Source organism: Zootoca vivipara, chromosome 1, assembly GCF_963506605.1.
Source record: "Zootoca vivipara chromosome 1, rZooViv1.1, whole genome shotgun sequence".
Lineage (NCBI taxonomy): Eukaryota > Metazoa > Chordata > Lepidosauria > Squamata > Lacertidae > Zootoca > Zootoca vivipara.
In genome coordinates this window covers 54868966-54881506 of record NC_083276.1, presented here as the reverse complement: position 1 = coordinate 54881506, position 12541 = coordinate 54868966, and the positions used below count along the sequence as shown (strand labels likewise).

Sequence of the window (12541 nt, the reverse complement as noted above, 5' to 3'; positions counted from 1 at the left end):
ATACATAATGGCACTTTTTGAAAATGAAGATCATATTCAGATTATATAATGAAGATGTATAGGAAGGTGCCATTTTTGGATGGGTAACGTGGCTGACCATAGCCAAATTTGTCAGATTAAGATCTGCCTCATAATGTATCTCTTTCTTTCCTGTTGATATGAAAAAGTCATGAGCAGAGTTTATATTTACTGTTGAAAAGAAACTTCTCCCTCAGTATCCATGGAAATGAGGAAGGTGCAAAATGAGTTTAAAAATGAACCTCAGAAATGAGTTCAACTGTGCCATCAAAGAAAGTGGAAGCAACAAACTGGAAAGAAACCATGCTCCTTTTGCACTCTCCTATAGAATTTACTCTGAGTATCTTTCCACAGCAACCCATTTCCTTAAAAATTCCAGTCTGGAGCTGCAGGTTTTTACAGTTTTCTGCATTGTCTCTCACACAACAGGATTTTCTTGAGGTGAGGAAAAGCAAATCATGTCAAATTCCATCAGCCTCTTTGGCTCGTCTAGCTTCTTCCCACTCCCCGTTCAAAGCTTCTTTCTTCTTCTTCTTCTTCTTCTTCTTCTTCTTCTTCTTCTTCTTCTTCTTCTTCTTCTTCTTCTTTACAACATGATGTTTGGGCTATTTTAGATGTCCCTAAGGTTGAGAAACAGGGCACTGACATTCTTTTGAGAATATGGTGTTTGCCTATAAGTTTAGTTGTAAAGTATTGGTCCGAATTGCACTATATCTAAGAAGTCCAAAAAGAAAGGCAGAAGAGCTTGGCTAAGCTGTGAAAGGTACAGCTTCCTTAAATTGGTGAGGCAGATGTTTTCACAAGTTGTCACTCTTTTCCTCCTTTCCCCCTTGCTTGTCAGTAATGTTATGATCTCTGATCCTATCCATATGGATGCCAGCTCAGCCAGTTCCAAATGCCTGAAGCGGATTTCATATTTCTCATCGCATTTAGGAGGAAGCCGCCGGCTCCAAATCCGGAATGCATTAAGAAATGGACCAAAATGGGGTAGATTCTCTTCATGAAGTGTTTTTTTTTTTTTGTAAACTGCAGGAAGCTTAGAGTTTTGATTATTTTTTTGGCAGGTTTTGTTGAAACAAAGGTGGTGGAGGTTTGGGTTGTCGTGCAGAGCACTCACTTGGAATGGGTGTGTGGGGAAGAGTAAATATGTCTAATTCCTCAGCAACTGGGGTGGGTGGCGGCTTCTGCTTTGCCACAGTGGGGCAGCAAGGACATACTCCACTCCTCGACCCTCAATACACATCCTGAGGAAAAACCATTGACTTTGTTTGTCCCTAGTGATAAACCTACATCTTGTTTTCACTTCATAGCTGCCAAGTTTTCCCTTTTCTCACGAGGAAGCCTATTCAGCATAAGGGAATTTCCCTTAAAAAAAGGGATAACTTGGCAGCTATGTTTCACTATGCAATCCTTGATTGGTTGGAGTTATTCTTGCGTGTTGAGGTCCCCTGACCACCCCCTCAAATAACTCACACCACAGACAGAATTTTGTTTTGGGGTTTTGGCATGAATTTGACCACAACTTTATTAAAATACAAAATATGTGAGTGGTTGCGTAGGCATTGGTTCCACCAACTGTCCCCTAAGGACAGAACTGACATCTAAGTCAGTCAGAGGAAAACCCTCTGGGGAGAGACAGGGGGTCGGGTGTGTCTGACCCTCCCCTCTCCCCTCAGGCTCCCAGGGGCTCTTGCGAGGCCCTGGCCCCTGACCGGGGGATACGGACATAAGCCTGGCGAGCCCCTGGATTCCTTACGAATTGGAGGGGTAGCCACAGTCAACAATACCCCTCCATTAACAACAAACTAACCAATGCCTAACCACCAACCTTACAAGTTGTGACAATTTGCTATGCAGCAGGCAAAAACCAGATGGCACCAGCCAATCAGCCGATTGTACGCAGACAAAGAGGGGGATCTGAACATGTGCTTGCCTATTTATACCCCAGGGCTGTCAATCAAATAATGGAAACATGTATTTTACCCCAGCAACAACCTGTGGTCCAATCATCACAGCGGTAATCCAAACAACCCCATCCCAGCAGCAAAGGGGGTAGTTTGTTGGCCCCCACCGCAACATGTGCTCTCCAGGAAGGAGAACCCACAATAAAGGGTTGGGGGAAGTCCTAAAATGGTGCTGAAATAGTTCAAGATCAGGGCTGTGAAAAAGGTGAAAAAAATGTAAAGAAACACCAAAAGATAGACCCAAGACCAGGCTTCCTCAACCTCGGCCCTCCAGATGTTTTGAGACTACAACTCCCATCATCCCTGACCACTGGTCCTGCTAGCTAGGGATCATGGGAGTTGTAGGCCAAAAACATCTGGAGGGCTGAGGTTGAGGAAGTCTGTCCAAGACTGAATTAAGGCGGTTGGGTGCCCTGCTGTAGTTCCCAAAATAAGGTTTTGCTCACTTGCTGCCTTGGGCTAGTCAAAACTCCCAGCCTAACCTTGGCTGTTGTGAAGATATACCGGTAGGAGGTGGAAAATGGGTGAAAAGAAAGAACTACTGTTTGTATTAAAGGCAATTTATTATGGGGGCAATTCAGCATCATGCTTTTCTGATGGTTCAGTCAGCACAAGCATTTCTGCTTGCCAGCTGGGACTATCTCCTCTCTCTTCCGCCTTCCCTTATATGTTGCTCTGGCACTCCAGAGCAAATACAAGAGAGGAACAGGGGTAGGGCACATGGGGAGAAGGGAGCCATTCACTCACATGAGGCATGAAGGAGAAGAAAACTTCAGTTCTTTGCCCCCCCCCCCAATTCCTAGAGGCTGGTGTTTTCTGCCAGTGAGTAAAAGCAGAGCTATGGTTGACCAGTGAGTTGTTTGCCTAAAAACGCTGAGGTGGGAGCAGCCATGTTGGCACATCTCACAGAAATCACCTAGAAAGTTACCACACATTTTGCTTTCTAATTTTCCTTCCAGGAGGGCTAGAGACTTGATTTTCAAAAATAAGTATATGAAGAAGAAGCAGCTTAGCATCTGGAGCCCTTGTAGGCATGGACTCTGGTGCAGTTGTTCCAATTGCATCATTGTAATCTGACCACACACCCCAGGGAGTTTTATTTATCCCCTAGAGACCCATTTTTATAGCCCAAAATATTTATAAGCAACCATTTGTTGGCAGCCCTCTTATGAAATATGTAAATGCAATGGGTTTTTCTTTTCTTTTCTTTTTGTGAGCACGAGGAATTTAATCATCCCTTAGAATGACTCCAACTAAAGGTGTTTTTCCAGGAATAAATGTGGCTAAGTGTATTGGAAAATGTACTGTTTTGCTAAATCAGTTTAAATGGATTTGGCAGGAAAGGGCCACTTGTCTGAATAACATGTATTTTTTGTTAAGGGTATTCAGTCTCTATTCATTCACAGCCTAATTTTCTTGTTAGCTCCAGGATGTCTTGAGCACGTTTGCATAATTCTCACTGTGAGCTTGTGTCCAGTTAATTTAAATCACATTAAAACTCATTATTGTTTTCTTCCGGTCTCATTGAAATTATGTTCTAAGGTTTTAGCTTTTAAACTGTGACAATGCAACTCCAATCCGTTAGCCTTTCAGCTGGCTTCCTACTCAACATTACAGCCTGCAGAGAGTTGAAAGCGTCACCTAGTCACATCATTTAGTGGGAAACGAGATCGCTGCTTTCTAATGATGATTTCATTTGCATTGCAAAACTTTGCCTCCATTTTAATCTACAGCTTTGGAAAGAAGTCTTGGAACACCCCCCCCCCCAAAAATGATTTTTTTAATTACAAAAAACAAAAACAAAACAAACAGACATATGGGTGTCTCTATCAAAACCAGTATAGCACAATTTAGCACATTCCCCACTCCGTTGACTATAACAAAATGGACTATATAACAACTGGACAACCTGGGCACCAGGTCCAGGGGGCCCTGGGTGCTCCATCCCCCACAAAATCCCCCCTGAGGGGGCTGGGCACCCACAAATTTTGGTGGCAGAAACGCAGGGTGAGCTGCCACCACCCTCTCAAGCACCTTGTCCCCAAAGAGAATATTTCAGTGGTGCTAAATGCTAAGTCTATAAAGGTGCTCTACAGAATGTGTCATCTCCTCCTTGCATTATAAGAATTGTTTTATTTTATATTACCTATCTATCTATCATCTGCCCTGTGGCTTGTGCAAAAGGCAGTATAAAAAATAATCTAAACAAACAAACACAATTACAAAATGCCAGGAAGCCCCCAGAGACCTTGTTTCCAAGGAACCTGAATCCAGGTGAGCACAATAACTCATTCTACTCGGAGACTGTGGACACGCATAACACTATTTTACAGTTGGCAGATGTTGAGATTGAGGAATGACTTGCCCAAGCCAAACATATGAATCCGAGTCAGATCAATCAATTCAAAACAGGGGGAGATACACAATAGTACCCAGATGGCGAGAAAGGCAGAGGGACGGAACATCAGAGAGAGACAAGAGGATGAGAGAGAGAAATTGTATACAAGTGAACCACCTACACAGTTAGGCAGGGCAAAGAAGGAACTCCCCCAAACCAGCACTAGTCCCAGATACTCCACCAGCTATCAGTGGTGACAACCTGCTGCTGCTATGCTATCAAGTGGCATGGCTTAGCCAGGGAGAAGGATGCAAGAGTTAAGGACCAGTACATGGCTGGTTACATGAGGGCTACCTCCCACTGTCTCTTGCTTTAATTTCACTTATTGGGCTGGTTGTAATAAAGTAGCTGCAGAAGACCATGACCACTCGTAGTGTTCCTGGACAGCTGCCACCATCACATCCCAGGCTGAGCTAAATGGTCCAGGATGCTGCCCGTCCTTCTCCTTTTCTTCCTGTCACGTCCGTGCCACACACGGCTGTGCCCACACCACAGTGAGATGGAGGCTGGGAATAGGTAAGTTAGTCAACTCCTGTTTGCTGTTGTTTGTAGGGACCAGACCTGGATGGTAAAAGTAGCTGCTTTAAAACTCAAATACATTTCCTGGATGTGCTGGATGACTTAATCCTGGCTGGGACTCATGAAATACACTCATACACAAAATAAATAGATTTATTTAAATGGTAATTGAGCAGTGGAACGCTTCAGTTTATGAACAGACTTCCGGAACCAATTGTGTTCAAAAACCGAGGTGCCACTGTATAACCAGTATTGCTTCAGCATGCCAGTTTGCCCCTGAACAGTAACGTTACTTCAGGGCCGCTGTCCTACACAAGCAAAACCACGTCATTAATTTGTGCCCTTTTTTACTTCAGCTCTAGAGAAAGGCTTGTAATAGCCTCTTAGTATCATCCTCCCTCCTCGGCTCCATTGCCGACATATGTCATTGTAGAAGCTTGGTGCATTGATAACTGACACTGCAGATTGTCTACTACAATGTTAATTGCAGTTCTCTTATCAGCCTTATACTGAAAGCAACTGTAGTGTATACTTTGCATGGGAAGTAGCGTTCGAAATGAGGAGGGATATGTATCTCTGACTAAAAGATTGTGTTATTGTTGTTATCATTATGATATATTTATCTATACCCCTCCTTTTCCGCCTGATGGGACTCAGGGCAGTTTAGAGATAAAAATAAGAACCGCTAAAAACATAGAAAAAATACCAACCATTAAAAACAATTAAACAATTGGTAGAATTAAAAGCATATAGATATGTAAAATCTATTAAAACCACACAAATGATTACAATAAAAAAAGTAGAAAGCAAGCCCAATTTCAGTTTGGGGGATTAGAGTGGGTGATAATTTGAATTTGTCACTCCAGACTGGTATTCCATGGCAGAGGGGGGCAGAAATCTGAATGTGAAGAGCCGTATTACATGAGAATTATACATAGCATTAGAGCAGCTGCGTACAATTGTTTTCATCTCATTTTATGTATAATAACAATCTCCCCCACTCACAAAGGAAGCAAATACTTATTTCCCTCTAATACAGTTGTTATCCCTTGGGGATATAAAAAGAGATTGGATGTTTGGGAAAGGGATGATCACCCCTTATATCATCTTTTGACAATATATTAAAAAGGAAGCAAAAAAGAGCACAAACGTCTTCATCATGTACAAGCAACAAATCCTCCCCATTAGCAGAGCCCTGGAAAAAAAGGAGAGGACTAAACGGTTTGTCGCTAGAGGTGCTTGAAATTCTATGCACAATGTTTTTCCCTCTGTGCTTCCCTGATTGTATCATTTTAGCAAACAAATGGCTTGTGTTGTATGTTTTACAAGAAATGATGGTCTGATTTCAGAGGAGCTCAAAACAGTCCTTGAATTTATACTTGCTTTAACTGTGAGGTGAGGTGAGATTCACTATGGAAAACAACACTTTCAGGACGTCTTCACTTACTCTCACTAATTATTTGCAGGGGGGAAAGTGTGAATGAAGAGAACCTTGGAATAGATTGCTGTCATAAAAAACAAATAGTGACTGGGTATTCTGCCCCAGGTCAAAGGATGTGGAAGAAGCATCATCTTATCCTCCTTTCAGTTAGTTAAGAGGTTTGATGCAGGGATGGAGAACCTCTCATCCCACTCTGCCTGCTGGACAGAAGTCATGGGTGTGTCCTCGGTGCAACGAACTCCTGAAGCTCACAGAATGAGCTTATTCCCTTGAGGCCAAGGTAGTTGACGCAGAAAGCTGAAAGGCGGAGAGTCTGGTGGATGAGGCCTTCAGGGACATACCCCTGCAAATGGAGCATATGTTCCCTGCTGTCTAGATAGCTTGGAAGTCAGAGCTGGTAAGAAGTCAGTAGCCATTTCCCCAATGGCATGGAGAAATGTAGCCTGGGAGGGACTGAGCCTGGGAGCTTTTAATTATGTTCTACCACTGAGCTCTATGGTAGATTCTACTCTATAGAATCTTAGCAAGGAAACTTTGCTACCTCTCCCTGTAGTTTTGAGTCTCATACGAAGGGAGGTGTTGAGGGATGTGAGGCTCAGAAACATGTGGAGGGAAAGTTCAAGTGAAAGAGGCTCGTGACATATTTGGTAATATGGCACAATAGGAACTCACTTGGAGCAAAAGATAGGATACAGCCACATAAATAAACTCCCCAGGGCCACTAACCTCTTTGGAAATACATTTTGTGTATATGGAAGACAACATAGGACATTCATCTTGATTAATTGGGGAAATGGATTGTGCTCAGAACAGAGTGGGAATGCACAGGTTAAGGAATTAATGTGCAATTTGTCAATAGAATCTTAATATTGTAGAGTCGGAAGGGACCATGAGGGTCATCTAATCCAACCTTCTGCAATGCAGGAATCCTTTGCCCAATGTGGGGCTCAAACCCACGACCCTGAGATTAAAAGTCTCGTGCTCTGCCAACTGAGCTATCTGAGTTTAATCTAACTGTTGTCTCGCTTGTCCTTTTCTGTTCCAGTATCATGAATTCAACCTGATCAAGAAATCTGCATTTCCCTGTCATTAAAGTTAATTGGCACACATTTGAATGGAAGTAGTGGGTTCCTCCCAGTACCTTGCTATAAAACATAAATAAAATAAAAAAGCAATAGGATTCAGTGAGTCACAAGAGGGGGATCTTGTCCTTTGCTTCTTTGTCAGCTGATAAAGCTAGTTTCTGGATTCATTTTATGCACTCCAAATAAAACACTTCTCTGCCATTCAGATGCTGAAGTAAATAACGTAGCAACTTTTGACCTCCAAGATGAAAACTCATTTTGTCCTAATGTGAGCACCTCAATTCTGAAAGAAGCGAGTGAGGCTTGAACAATCCGACTTTTCAAGTGTCGTTCCATGTCTTGCTGCTTATTTACAGAAGAGGTTTTAGCTTTTAGCATTTACTGGCAAAAAGAAAGTGAGGGCAAAAAATGGAGCGAGTGAGAAAAAAAGCACCCTAAAACAATAAACGAATTGCAGAGGATGCTTTTTTGGGGTACTTTTGGGGAAGCCTGAATGGGATAACTTGTGTGCATTGAACATTTAGCTGATGGCTTCAAATTACTTGCACTGGAAAATCCACAAACCAGCTGTATAAACTGATGCAATAACACTTTCCCCCATATATAAACGATCTCTCTTTGTTTTCATTTTTCAATTTCAATGTAGTTCAGACCCATGATCATGTATTCTCAGTGAGGGGTAAATCTAGATACTGAATTTCAGGAGCAAAAACAAATACACAAACAAAAGGTTGATAGTCCATCTAATGTCGTGCAATCTATTCTGAATGCCTTGAAACAGGTAGGGCTACAGTCCCAACTAAATAAATACATCATACAAAAAACTAATGCTTTGCATTAGCTCCAGGAAAAAGCACAACTGTAAGAAGTAAGACTAGCCTATACTGCATCCGACTGGAGACTCCGGAATGCCCTCTCCTATGAAATGAGGTTGTTTTTTGCCTCATGGCATTCCAAGAAGGTTCTAAGACCCATTCAGAAGGCGTATCTGATGGCTTATCTTGTCATTTGCTGTGTTGAGGCTTGGGTTAGTTTAACTGTGTTTTATATGCACTTTGAAAACATATTGTCTTCATTTTGTTAGTTTTGTGTTGCATTATGTGATTTTTCTGTTTGACTTTGTGAGCCTTAGAAAGATGGAATAAGTATGCTTGGCGCAAACGTGCTTGGAATAAATAAACAGATAAATGATTCTGTTAATTGTTCAATATCCCTTGTTGTCTTTATACCAAGCAGTTCATAGGGCAATTTTATCCTGACTACAGTCCAGTAAGGCCTGCTGATGAAAAAGACAGAAATTTGCCCCTGAGCATTCATGGAGCTTCATTACCTGGATGGGTATTTAAATCCACATATCTCCAGTTAAGATACCTATATGGTAGAACTATCTATACTGTTACGAGTTTGTGGGTGCTAGACTGCCATGATCTCTGAATTGAGCAAGTGCCAGAATTTAATCAATGCTTGAAGTGTTAAAACTGGGAGATAGCCAGACCCATGTGTATTAGATTCATGTGTGTTGAGCCAGATCCGTGTGTGTGCTGGATTGTGGTTACACAATGCTAATCCTCTGGAATCAGCCTGTGTTAAGGGCTAATTAAGTAGGTCTGGCAGGGCTGTCTTAAGCACATCCAGCGCCATGGCGCAAAGGTCCCTCCAGCGCCCCCTCCCTTTCCCAAAGTCCCAAGTAGGGTGGCGGAGCTGCTCTCTCTCGCCCTGGCTCAGGGTGCCCGACACTGACCTCACCGCTTTCCTAAAGGCTTTTCAGTGAGGTAAGACAGGTCTAAGTCCCCCCCCTCCCACAGCTGCCTCCCAGAGCGGACTTTTGCCTGTTTTGCTGCCCGGGAAACAAACAAGGCCCCTTACGGCGCACAGAGTCCCAATAGAAAGCCGCGGCCCGTGGCCCGCACGCTGAAACGCCAGCTCCTCCCCAGCTCCTGCTGCTTCACCCACCTTCCTCTTCTCCCTCAGAAGGTGATGCCGGACTTGCGGCAAGCGCGCTCAATAGCCCGTGGCAACTGCAAAGCCATTCTGCGCGTGCACGCACACTCACTCTCCCTTCCCCCCGGGGCGTTCCTTACTTGCTCGGGCGGTGTCGCGTCGCCGTTCTCCGTGGTCAGACCATAGCAAGTAACCAAGATTTATTAAAAGATATTAAAGATAGTGCCCATGGGGGAGCTGCTGCAGCGGGCAGCTCCCCCCGTGGCCGAGGGAGAGGAGGCAGAGGCGGTGGAGCCATAGGGCTTAGTGGCTCGTTGCGCCCCCCAATGCTGGGGCGCCCCTGAGAGGCCGGCGCCCTGGCACAACGAGCCACTAGCCTCTATGGGAAAGACACCTCTGAGGTCTGGCCTCCTGTGTCAGGTGATAGCCAGGGGATGGGCCATTAAGAATAACATCAAAGGGAACTCCATGTGAAACAGCAAATGAGTGAGGCTCCTTTCACTCTACAGATAATGCCAAAGATTGGAGAAGTCGGGGGGGGGGAATTATGTGGCAGAGAAGCAGAGAGCAGGAGTAGAGCCATGGCTGATGTCTGAATCAAAGGCCTATGGAGGAGGCACGACCTTCTTGGAGTGTAATGCTGGGAACCCCTTCAGCTCAGGTTGTATATATGAGTAAAGACACATCACAAAGACACCACACTTCATTTCCAAAAGAAAACACGGATCCTAGGTAAGTGCACTTGGAATGCTTGGAATCTCGCATAGCTTGGAGAATGGGCTGGCATGTAACACTGCCCTCATACAGAGAAAACAGGGTTCCCAATTACCTCCCCTATGAAATGCACTGTCAAGGAGCTGTCAGGCGAGCGCAGGTCATGCACAGAGCAGCAAAGAACATGAGGCATGAAATGCAATTTTGTTCACAGAAAGTAACAACACTGTAGAGATCCATTGCTGAAACAGGCCACCGGCCCTGCTTACCCCCTCTAGCCTCTCACTCTGGATCCCTTCCAAGCAGATGGAGACTACGACGAGGGGGTGGGCTCCTCCTCTGAGTCTGCCTGGCCCATTGCTCAGCAACGTGCCGGACTCTCCTCGAGTGGGAGGTCAGGTGGGGAGGAGGTCCAACAGGACTGGGACTTCCAGCTGCTAGGCAGCAGGGGCAATCTCTGAGTCCTCTCTGTCTGAGTCTGTGCTGACACAGAGACACTCAGCCTTCAGCCCTGTCCTGGAAGAGCCTCCTCCTTCTGACCCCACTTGATCGCTTAAACTTCCTGCTTCAAGCACCTCCCAGCTTGGCCTTTCCCCAGACTGCTCTCCAGTGTCCCACCACCACGATCTGGGGTCTAAGTTGTTTTCTGTGTCATCCCTGGGGGCCTCTAGGGCAGGCAGCCTCAACCACTCTTCCTCATACAGCCAGTCCCTGACATCCACTCACCTTTCTGGTGATATTTTGCACCCCTTTGTTAGCATGGCTTTTATGGAGAAGAAGGAATGCATCCTCATTGTTGAGGCAACTGACTGATGTGACACCTATCATGCCATGCAATGCAAACTGGAGCAGAATGTGGATAGGAATAAACTAGTCATGTATAATTATATGCAGCTGGAGCTGGAAGGAGATGAAAATCTTGTTTGGCTATACCGGTGGGCAATGCAAATGTTGGCATGCTATCACAAGGGCCACCCATCACATGCTTGTCATGCAATTTTGTTTATATCCCCTCTTGCTAATCTATCTATACACTATTTGGAATTATTTGGATGAAAATAAACACACTGACTGATGAAACTGCCATACACCATGGCTTTGATTTTGTCAACTGCCCGACACACATAAAACATCTGGACAAACAATACAAATGATTTTATAATACGGTGCACACTGCCTGCACAGTTCGCTGGGGGACTATGTGATGTGGTGCTAAATGGGGCATAGTACAATGCTCCTTGCAAGAAAGTAATGTGTGATCAAAATCGATTAGCCGGAAACTGTGGATATTAAAAGAGATAGTTGCACCCAGCCACTGGTAGCCCAAAAATATTTCTGTGGACATGTTTATGCTGAAAATGGGAATACTAAAAGTATGAAAAAGAAAGAAAAAACAAGAGAGATGAGATACAGCTTCTTCTTTTTTTGTGTGCTCAGACCTTTAAACCTCCCCCTTAATTAATTCAGACAAGACAAGACTCAAATTTTGGTTTGGTTTTTGGCAGAATTTAGGCCACAACTTTATTGATTACAGGAAGTGAGTAGTTGCATAGGCTCTGGTTTGACTAGCTGCACCATTGCAGGTAGCGCTGGCCCAGGGCACCAGCATAGGTTAGCCTAGGGTGAACACCCGGATAGGTGGAAAGCTGGGAACAGGCTATGTCCACCACCCAGATGTCCCCCTGGACTCAGGCACAGGCACAACCCCCTCACAGGTTTGACCAAACCATTGAGTCCCTGGATTACTTTAATGGAATACCCTTCACATAGGAATGGCGAGAGCGTTCCCCCATCCCTATCACCTGAACCAGAGCCTATCCGCAACCTGACAAGTTGTGATGATTTGCTACGTGGCAGGCGAAACCCAAATGGCACCAGCCAGTCAGCCAAGTGCGGAAAATTCCTGCCGTGCCCCTGTCCCAACGACAGACGGCAGATGACGGCATAGCAAGGTCAAGTGCACAAGCCCTAAAAGTAGGGAGAGGTGGGCGGGTGTTCTGATGCACGTTCCAAAAGAGGAAGCTCTGGGTCACGTGCATAGGTATATATAGGTCCCTTGATCCGTTTAGCCTGTGTCCCATTGGCCTGGTTGAACCCTGCATCAAGGGAGCTACCAATTGGGTGTTGTGGCTATCCAATCATACCCACCCAAAACACAGGGTTTGGTTGCCAGGTCTCACCACAACATGTGCCCTCTTTAAGGGAGGACCTGATTTTTTAAAAAATGTTCTTTTGAGTGACCTTAGAAGTCAGCTCACCTGTGCCACTTGTTTTGTTCATCATGTGAGCTTTTGGTCTTCACTATTTCTTCTGCAAAACTAGGTTTCCGATTTCTTCCTTGGGGCAGAGGTCATCCTTGTGCCATGTGTCTGTGCCATCTGGATAGCACCGTGATGTCTCAGGATGTAACTGCAAATGCACAAACTTACAGACAGTAAGATCTAAAATACAGGTTGCCTTT

The 12541-nt window shown here is 44.6% G+C and overlaps 1 non-coding gene across 1 annotated transcript; it reads right to left on the bottom strand.

Moving 5' to 3' along the window:
* Positions 1-7272: 7272 nt before the first annotated feature.
* TRNAK-UUU (transfer RNA lysine (anticodon UUU)) lies at positions 7273-7345 on the bottom strand. Its single transcript has one exon. It is a non-coding gene; the product is annotated as a tRNA-Lys (tRNA).
* Positions 7346-12541: the final 5196 nt, after the last annotated feature.